The 9,040-nt window shown below is 41.6% G+C and overlaps 1 long non-coding RNA gene across 1 annotated transcript in view; it reads right to left on the bottom strand.

Annotated features, from left to right (window-relative positions):
• Positions 1-3,963, bottom strand: part of LOC138004332 (uncharacterized) — a 5,411-nt gene extending 1,448 nt beyond the window's left edge. The window contains exons 1-2 of the long non-coding RNA XR_011123781.1: positions 3,695-3,963; positions 2,947-3,074 (exon numbers count right to left, since the gene is read on the bottom strand). This is a non-coding gene — a long non-coding RNA (uncharacterized lncRNA). The remainder of the gene's footprint in view (positions 1-2,946; positions 3,075-3,694) is intronic.
• Between the last annotated feature and the right edge of the window lie 5,077 nt (positions 3,964-9,040).

The raw sequence follows: 9,040 nt of genomic DNA on the forward strand, positions 1-9,040 counted from the left end.
ACTCTGGAACGAGCTGCCTGCCATTAGATCTTAGAAGTCTAGATACAATTAATTTATTCAAGAAACATTTAAAGACCGATCTTTTTAAAAAAGCGTATAATGTTTAACTTTTTGATAATTTAGAATAGGATTTATTGTGATATTTTTATAAATGAGACTGTAAATAGGTTTTTAATTTATTCATATTTTATTACTAGTGGGATCTTCTTTATTTTTTTTGATATTATGAATTATAAAGCGCTTTGGTCAATTAGTGGAGTTAGCGCGATATAAATTATGTTAAATTAAATTAAATTAAATTAAATTAAGGGAGCAAGCAGGCTTTCTCTTCTTGGGGCAAGTGAGAAATATGGGGCCTGGGGAAGAAAGAGACGGCACAGAGTGACAACGTTAATAGCCTGCGTAGCTTACAGTTCTGTTGTTGCGGAACACTTGGACCCTGGGTTCCTCGGTTGTTGCCTTCGAATTGCGTAGCATTCTCTTGAAAATTCCTCTGGCACCCAGAATGGGGTGATCAACACGTATTCCAAGAGTCTTTTCCTATGCTACCAATGCGCTAAAAGAAAGAGAAAAGTGGTGCACCTATTAACAGTCATTAGCCTCCTTTAAAGGTGTCAGGTAAAAGGCCATCATCACCGCAGCTTAATCAACAGCACAGCCTTGATTTTCTCCTTTTTAATTAATTTTTGGAAAGGTCTAGTCTTCAGTTCCACACTACCAACACAGACAAATAGAACCAAACTTGTGGCTTATTGCTGGCAAAAAAAAAAAATTGTTTCTTCTGGATCTTTTAAAAGTTATTTCACACAACTGCCAAAAATCAGACCAGGTAAAAATCCCTGGAGACTAAAAATAAAATATGAGCGTTGCTATTGGTGTTACATGCATTTTACAAATTATATTGTACTCCGTAATATGATAATAAAATTGACACATACAGGAGATTACACTCTTCGGTTTTTGTCACAGCTTTAACCCAGGTGCCCTAGGACGCCCACAGTTGGCGAAGTGTCAAGGCGTCACCGTGAAAAATTCCTCTCCTAATGTCCACCCGCCCGAGAACCATTCCTCCTGATGTCAATACTGTCGTCCAGTTCACCATGCTGTTGCTGATTATAGAGATCATATTCTTGGCAGCCCCAACAATCTCCAGGCATTTCAGGATCCATGAATGCGGCACCATATCATATGCCTTCTTGTAGTCTATCCAAGCCAGTAAAAAGTTTGTCAACCTTCTCCGGTGGTTCTTCAGGATTGCCTTGTCTACAAGCAATTGATCTTTAGTTCCTCGGGATCCCTACCTGCACCCCTTCTGTTCATCTGTTAGCAGTCCATTCCTTTCCAAGTGGTGCTATAACGTCTCTCCCATAACTCCTGTCAAGAGCTTCCACATCATAGGTAGGCAGGCAATAGGGCAGCAGTTGCTGGCCTGGGCACCCTTCACTGTGTCCTTTTGTATCAAAACTGTTCTTCCCCTAACCATCCACTCTGGTACATTCCCTTGACATCTACAGTCTTGCAAGCATTCTTGCAAGCTAGAGTGCAATCCTGTCAGTTTCTTAAACCAGAACCCCTGAACAAGATCGGGGCCGGCTACCTTCCAGTTTGCCATCTTGCTCACTCCATTTCTAAATATCCTCCACAGTGATGCTGAAATTGTCAACCTGGGATGGACTCAAATGACTTTATTTCTCAAGCTATTAACTTGTCTGATACAGAAGAAGGATACACAAGCAGCCATTATGCTAATTCTCAAGTAACATCAAACCCAGATTTGCATACGATCTGCACCAACAGTGAAATCCCAGGAGGAATCGAGCAGACGGGGCGGAACGGAATCAACGAGCCTATAGGTAATGGGGGTGATAACAATACAAACCAAGAAAATGCAAGTAAAAGTGATACCGGACACGACAATGACAGCATGCCAGGTTGTCTTCCAGATTATCTTCCCACTGCCGAACCATCTCTGATCAATTGGGGACAGCGAAATGACGGAAGTATAATTGTCTTATCATCGTCAACCATAATTAGTGCTTACAGTGAGATTGTCAGATGTAAAAAAAAATTGTTTTTGGTACCATATGGAAAAATCGGAGGAGACTTTATAGATCAAGTGATGTCACACATTAATGACTGGAATAACTCCTCTGTCGTCATGCGTCTCTCAAAGCCGCTTTTGTCCTCCTTGCTGCAGGCCTACAAAAACCAGGGCCAAAGTCTAAAGCTAAAGATCATCACAGACGCCCTGGCTAAGCTTTGCACTTCTGAGATCCGCATTAATCGGTCTCAGAGGAATAAGAACCACTGTAAGGAAATCATGGGACTTTCGCAATACTGATATAGAAATTGAAAACGCTGAAGGAGCTATTTATTGACGTTTTTAAAGGGACATTTAGATTTAGGGATTCATACGTTTTAAATTGTTTTGTCTGTTTACATTTTCCTTTCTTTTTCCTTAGTACTTTTTAATACACGTTCTTAATTATTGTAAATAGGTTTCTTTAAGTACTATCTGATATATGTACTTGGAAGATATTGTGATTTTTATATATGACCCTTTGTAAATAGCTTTGAAATTTATAACTTTCGACCATTTTTTGCAAATCAATTGTTATTAGTTGTTATTGTGAGAAATCTATTATTAGAGCTATGCAGTTTACAATAAAATTATTATTATTATTATTTATAGCTAAATATCATAGCTAAATATCATAGCTAAATATCTTTGTAATCTTTTATCGCCGCACATTCCAACTGAACATTGTGCTACCGACACTTTCACTATTATTATTATTGTTATTGTTATTATTATTATTGTTATTATTATTATTATTATTATTATTATTATTATTATTATTATTATTATTATTATTATTGTTGTTGTAGCTTAATACAAAAAAAATGAATTACTTAGATGATGTGGAACCTGGACTACAACCTCACCCAGCTGTTTGCTGTGATTTTCCATTCCAAAAGAAGAGAGACACAAGCAATGTTCTAAGACTTTCCTGCTTTCATCAAGCATGCCCTTCTGCAAATTGTTGCTGTCCTCTGGTCCACAAAAGAAAAATCTAGAAAAATTAGTTAGCACCTTCAACAAAGGTCTTTTGATCTCCAAAGGTCCAGAGAAGTGTATTGCACACTGTACAAGCCTCTGCAGCAATGAACGATACTATATAGATTTGGCCAAGCCTAAAAGTGGAGCTCCCCTCTCTAACCCCAGAAGGCAATATAGTGTATATGGAAATAATTATGCTTCTGCATAAAGTACAAAATTAATCGTCATTATTGTATACAGTTTACAGTGATCAAACACCTCTGAGCTGACAGCAGTAAACAAATAAGCCTTGCAAAGAATTTTAATCAACAACTAAAACTGAAATTACAAGCACAGTAATCTCTTTCACAACACTTTCCGTTTGACTAATAGTCGTTACACCCGCTCTCTTCATTTTCGAACAACAGCAAAACTTTTACTAATTCAAAAGTCAAGATTCGCTTACTCGACTAGAATTTTGCAGTCAAACAAAGCAGCTCACGACTGGACATCCATTTCACACATAAAGCCTATAAAAATGACAGGATCACCGTGATTCAACACGGATTTGCAAACGTTTCAGGCCTTCGATGTTTTAGAGAGTTTTACAAAATATGTGAGGCAGCTAGGCATGCAAAGAAGGAAAACATTTACCTGAATGGCTGAAAGCCAACCGTTGTGTTTTGTCTCTCGCTCTATTTCTCTCAGCTTTACGGTGTTTCATTGTAATGTTCTCTTCTTCTCCTTCCTCGCATTCTCTCGAGGCTTCCTTCCATAATTTTCTCAAATTTCGTCGCCTCTTCTCTCGTGCTCTTTTCTGCTCTTTAATCTTCATTCCCGTTGCTGCTCGTTAATATGATTTCCCGCCAGAAAAACGCGGGTTGCCAAATGCAACGGTGCCGCGCGATTTCCCGCCAAGGAAAATTGCCCGAACACTCTCCTCCTGCCTACCCACCTCCAGCCCGACAGTCCGCACGGGCGGACGGACGGGTGTGTGCTGACGTCATAATCAAAAACCTTATCCATGGAGTTATCCATGGTGCTCCGCTGGCGCACTTCTCGTGCCTGGGCTCCGCTACTATAGGTCAAACTGCAGTGTGGCACCTGGGGCCGATTCTCGAGAGTGCCGCAATTACCCACCCCCCTGTGACGATAACCGAGGGTACTTGTCACTTCAACCGGCTAATCCTGCAACCTCTTACAGCAAACCAACGAACGTCGTTCTTCTGTCTGTCCTCAAAACTTTCACTTTTATCACCGAATGTTTCCTCACAAAGCTTTTACTAGGTTGGCCACCGCCGACAAAGGAGTTTTGTCTGGGAGTACAGCGGTCGATTCCCACCAATGACTCTTGGCATTGGTAGTACTGTGATTAGCATACTTAATTAAACTTGCGCTTTGCGGTTGGTAAAGATAAGGACCATTTACACTCCCTTGGGTGGTGCCACGATTGACACATTTCCATTCAGTAACGGTAAAGGTAAAGGTACACGTTATTTAACGTCGGAAGTTCCTTTACTCTCTAGAGAGTACTCTCCCAGGAAGCCGACGGTGCGCTCCCGTCAGGACCGCTTGGTTTAGTTGGATTTAATTTTGACCGGTATTGCTAAAATGCAAGACTCTAACACCTCTGGCATTACTGGTAGTGCCTCACATGGCAAATGGTCCAGAGGGTGTGGCAGACGATACTCCTCTAGTTACTCTAAAAGAGCTTCATTGATCACATCCGCCAATTCTTGCATCGATAGATCATTCAACTCGTCTATATGAATGCTGTTTCACAAGTTGCTCGAGAAAGACTGGGCTCCACACAAACGTTTCACTTCTTTCCACCAGCGCTTTGGATCCTCTTTTTTAGTACGTTCCACTTTGCTCTTATAGAAGTTTCCTTTGCACGCCTTCCTCTGCGATTAACCATATTTCTATAAAGCCTAAATAGTGCCGACTGGGCGCCATATTTAAGGAACGCCTTTGGGGCGGCCCAACAGACAAACAAACTTCTAGCAAGGAAAACAGATCCACAAGCCCCAACAAGGTGTCCCAAAAATTTCCTGGAAGAGCGAGACGCAGAAACAACCCTGTCACGGCCTCACCCTCTGACAAAGGACATTTTGTCTTTCTTACTAATAAGAGTCCTGACTATAGATACAGCACACAAATTCCCTTCCAGATAGATTCTGCAGCTTCCTGCAAGACACTGCCATGTTACCACCTCTCTAATATGCCTTGGGCCAAGATTCTACCATCCAGAACTTTGACGCTATCGTATACCAGTCCACCGATTAAACCAATAGGTCAAGTCACCCTCGAAGCCACCACAGGTAATTCTGCACAAAACCTCACCTTCCAAGTCATTACCACTGACCAACCAGCCTTACTCTATATAGAGGCCAGCTTAACCTTTGGCGTGCCATCTCTCCATTCTCAGTGACTTCTTAAGAAAATGCTCTACAAGCAACACCTTCCCGTATCTCACAATTGAGTATGAAAATAACCAAGAAGCAGCAGCGGGGCCACTTCCGAGTCTGGCCTAAGCTCTGGCCTTCATTTCAAAAAACTGCACCACTCTCTTTCAAGGCCTGGGTAACCGAGATAGAATCAGTCAAAGCTGCCCTGGAAGCTTATGAAGCCACGGGCCAGCCAGCCCCACCAAACCAGGAAAGACACGGATCTGCTTAGACCCTTTTCAGACCCTCACTAAAGCCATCCGTCGTTCCAACTACATCATCCCAACCTTGGAAGAGAATCTATACTAGCTGCATGGAATCAAATATATGTCTGCGATAGATGTTAAAGAAGCCTTCCAAAGCATCTCTTTGACGCTGAGATCCTGCCTCCCTGATGACCAACTGGCATTTTTAATCAATGGCTGCCATTTGGCATTTCATCTGCATCATGAGATGGCAGCGCCGAATCCATATGGTCCTCGAAGGTCTCTCTATCATCACTATTGCCAATGACATAATTAGTGCCAAGTTGTGGCCCTACCGAAGTGGAGGGAGAATTACAGTGGCCCACAAGGGACATGCGGCAAATTAAAGAGTTGCTGCAAATTAAAACATCAAAAGTATGCCTGAAGGAAGGGCAGATACAAAACACAAGTCACAGGTCATTGTTTTAACAATACAGAACGTATCCTAAACACCATTAATTAAAGCTAACCTTGGGCTTAATTAGGCCTAATGTTAGCATTTGTAAACAATTAGGGTTGTCTCTGTATTGCTAAAACAATGACCTGTGACTTGGGACCTGTGACCTCTGTTTTGTACCTGTCCTTCCTTCAGTGCGCGCGCATACTTTTGATGTTTTAATTTGCAGCATCTATTTTAAATTTGCAGCAACTTTATTCAATTTGCAGCAATTTTATTTTATTTGCAGCATTTCTTTAATTTGCATCATGTCCCTTGTGGGCCACCACGACCGAAACCTTTTTGCTGTGCTTGAGCAATTTAACCAACATGTAAAGCGAGTTAAAGCTGGATTCAGTAAATGAAATTCCTTGTTCGCAAAGCAACCTTCATGGGCCATGTCTTCACTACAGATTGACTCCAGCCTAACCCTGTTACTCTTCAAGCTGTAGTTGCCATACAACTTTCTAAGCAAGGACCAGCGTAACAAAACAGAAGCGCAGTATCCTGGTGAAGGACCTTATCAGCGATTTAAATATTATAAAAAGCTAAAAAGAGCAAGGCTGATTTAACGGTGAAGGAATATACCATGCCTACTCCATCTGACAAACAAGGAATCCGCAGAGACCTTGGAGCCATCAACTACCTGAGTAAATGTTGCCGTCAACTTAGTAGCATCACAAAAAACTATGCAACCTCGCTTAAGAGAAAATGCTGTTCTTATGATTGATTTAAATGTAAATGTAAATGCTTAGTTTATAGTGGAAGTGCACTTAGCTATCAAGCTAGTCCACAGGCACCCCACTTTTAATAATTCGAAAAAAACATGATTAAGAACCCCAACTGGCAGGAGGCTACTAGTTGGCTATTTACAAAGCGTGGAAGAGTTGAATCCGTGACAACCGGAAACAAATCCAAACCAGAGGTTAGAACAGGATTTCAACCCGGGGCAACTGCATGGAAACCCAACGCCCTAACCATTGGACCACGTCGCCTTTTTGACGCAACAAAGCCCCCAGTCACCTCGCCACCATGACTAGCATGCTGTGACGTCACTGGACCAGTTGTCCGAAAACTTGAATGGTACGAGCGGTATATAATATTGCCTTTTAGGTTTGAGGCCTCAAACTCATAACGACCGACAACCTCGTTCCCAGAGTGTCTCTTCTCTGCCTCCTTTGTCGTTGAGGAGAAAGACCTTTTTCTCAACGACAATGGAGGCAGAGAAGAGACACCCTGGGAACGAGGTTGAACGAGCGAGTCTGCTGCAGAAGCTCCTATCCCTTCGCTTTATTGCAAAAACAACCGCACTTTGTTGCATTTTAGTCACAGATGAATGCACTCCAATACCGTGTGAGGAATTTTTGATATGTTACGAACTGAGGGAAATATCATGCACCGAAGTAGAAACTTTCATCTCATATTTAATACGGGCAGAAAAGTGCCATAAAATCAGTCTCCGAAAACAAACGAAAACTTCCTCACACGGTAATTGGGCTAGTACAATTATGTATTAGAACTGAAATTTGGAAGCGATATCTTAAAATCTGTCGGGACATGAGGTCCGAGAAGTTGTAATTTTGGCGTCAATATAACGTCCGAGAAAATTGAGCTTAAAGATTTCGCGTGCATTTCACGGTCTGCTGAATAACTCCGCCCCTTGCTTGAAAGCCAATTACGCTGAGCCAATCAGCATTCGGGCAGGTGCTAAGGTAGCAGATCGTACGTTAAGACTGTCAATTGACACCCGAGAGTCAATTGCTAATGGCTCCTGTTCGGATTTGATTGGACATCTCTGGCTTTGTTTGCTCATTGACCAACCAGAATGCTTGGTTTACTACCTTTTTTGCATTCTACACTGTGATGTTACCTGAAAACTGCATTTCTCTTAGCCAATCAGAATGGAGTAATTTTTTCATGTATAGATGGTTTTCGATCACGTGATGAGACGGCCACGTTGGTGCACAAAACAATAGCAAATTATGGCTCATGTTTTGCATTATAATACAGTCAATTCCCAAAAGACTTTTTTCTATATAATGTTCTGTGCACCAACGTCAGGTTAAAACCATCTACATTATTAAAATTGTATGGTGTCATCAACAATGGTGACTGAAGTAAATAAATGAATTATAATCATAATTCAAAAACAGATATGGAATTCTGCAGCGCATATTGCCAAGAATTAGCTGGGTTTGGACCACCCTAAGACACAAACTCCACTTAAACACATCTGATGTATCTCTTTGAATGAAGTCACCGTGAGCTGAGATCCAAAATTTGCACCGTCAAGAGTTATAAACAACCCGGAGCCCATGACTAGGAGCGAACAACAGCCACGTATTCCTGCCACAGCGTTTTCACAGACCGATATATTTTTAGTTTGAATTTCTCGCGAATGAGACTCCCTGAAGAACCCGATGGCGAATTACATGCAACTAACTTGACGTCATAGCGCCACCGAACCGGAACTTCCTTTGTTTTGTTGCAGAAAAGGTAGTCTAAAATTAGATCGGTCTGTAAAAATGCCGTAGGCTTAGTATGGGAGTTGTTCGCTCCTGAAACAACCTTAGTGCCGGATCACACTAGGATACAAAAACATCGTCATAAAGGCTGCCAATTTCGAAAAAGAAATGGCAAAGCCAAACTTTTTGTTCGGTATCCTGGTAAAAAAAAAACGCCTTGCCCGGAGGCAAGACACCAGCTCCTCTGAAGTTGGGTAGTATTTGACTAGAATTTGTAAGGTTCTCGCGCCTCGGTTGCACTCTTCTAAGCGTTGTGATTGACCTTTGTTTTTCTACAAACGAATGAAAAATCCGCTAACGCAACTGGGCCCAAAGTAACGTCGGCCAATGACAAGATATATTTTATC

This window comes from Montipora foliosa, chromosome 5, assembly GCF_036669935.1.
Source record: "Montipora foliosa isolate CH-2021 chromosome 5, ASM3666993v2, whole genome shotgun sequence".
In the NCBI taxonomy this organism is placed as follows: Eukaryota; Metazoa; Cnidaria; class Anthozoa; order Scleractinia; family Acroporidae; genus Montipora; species Montipora foliosa.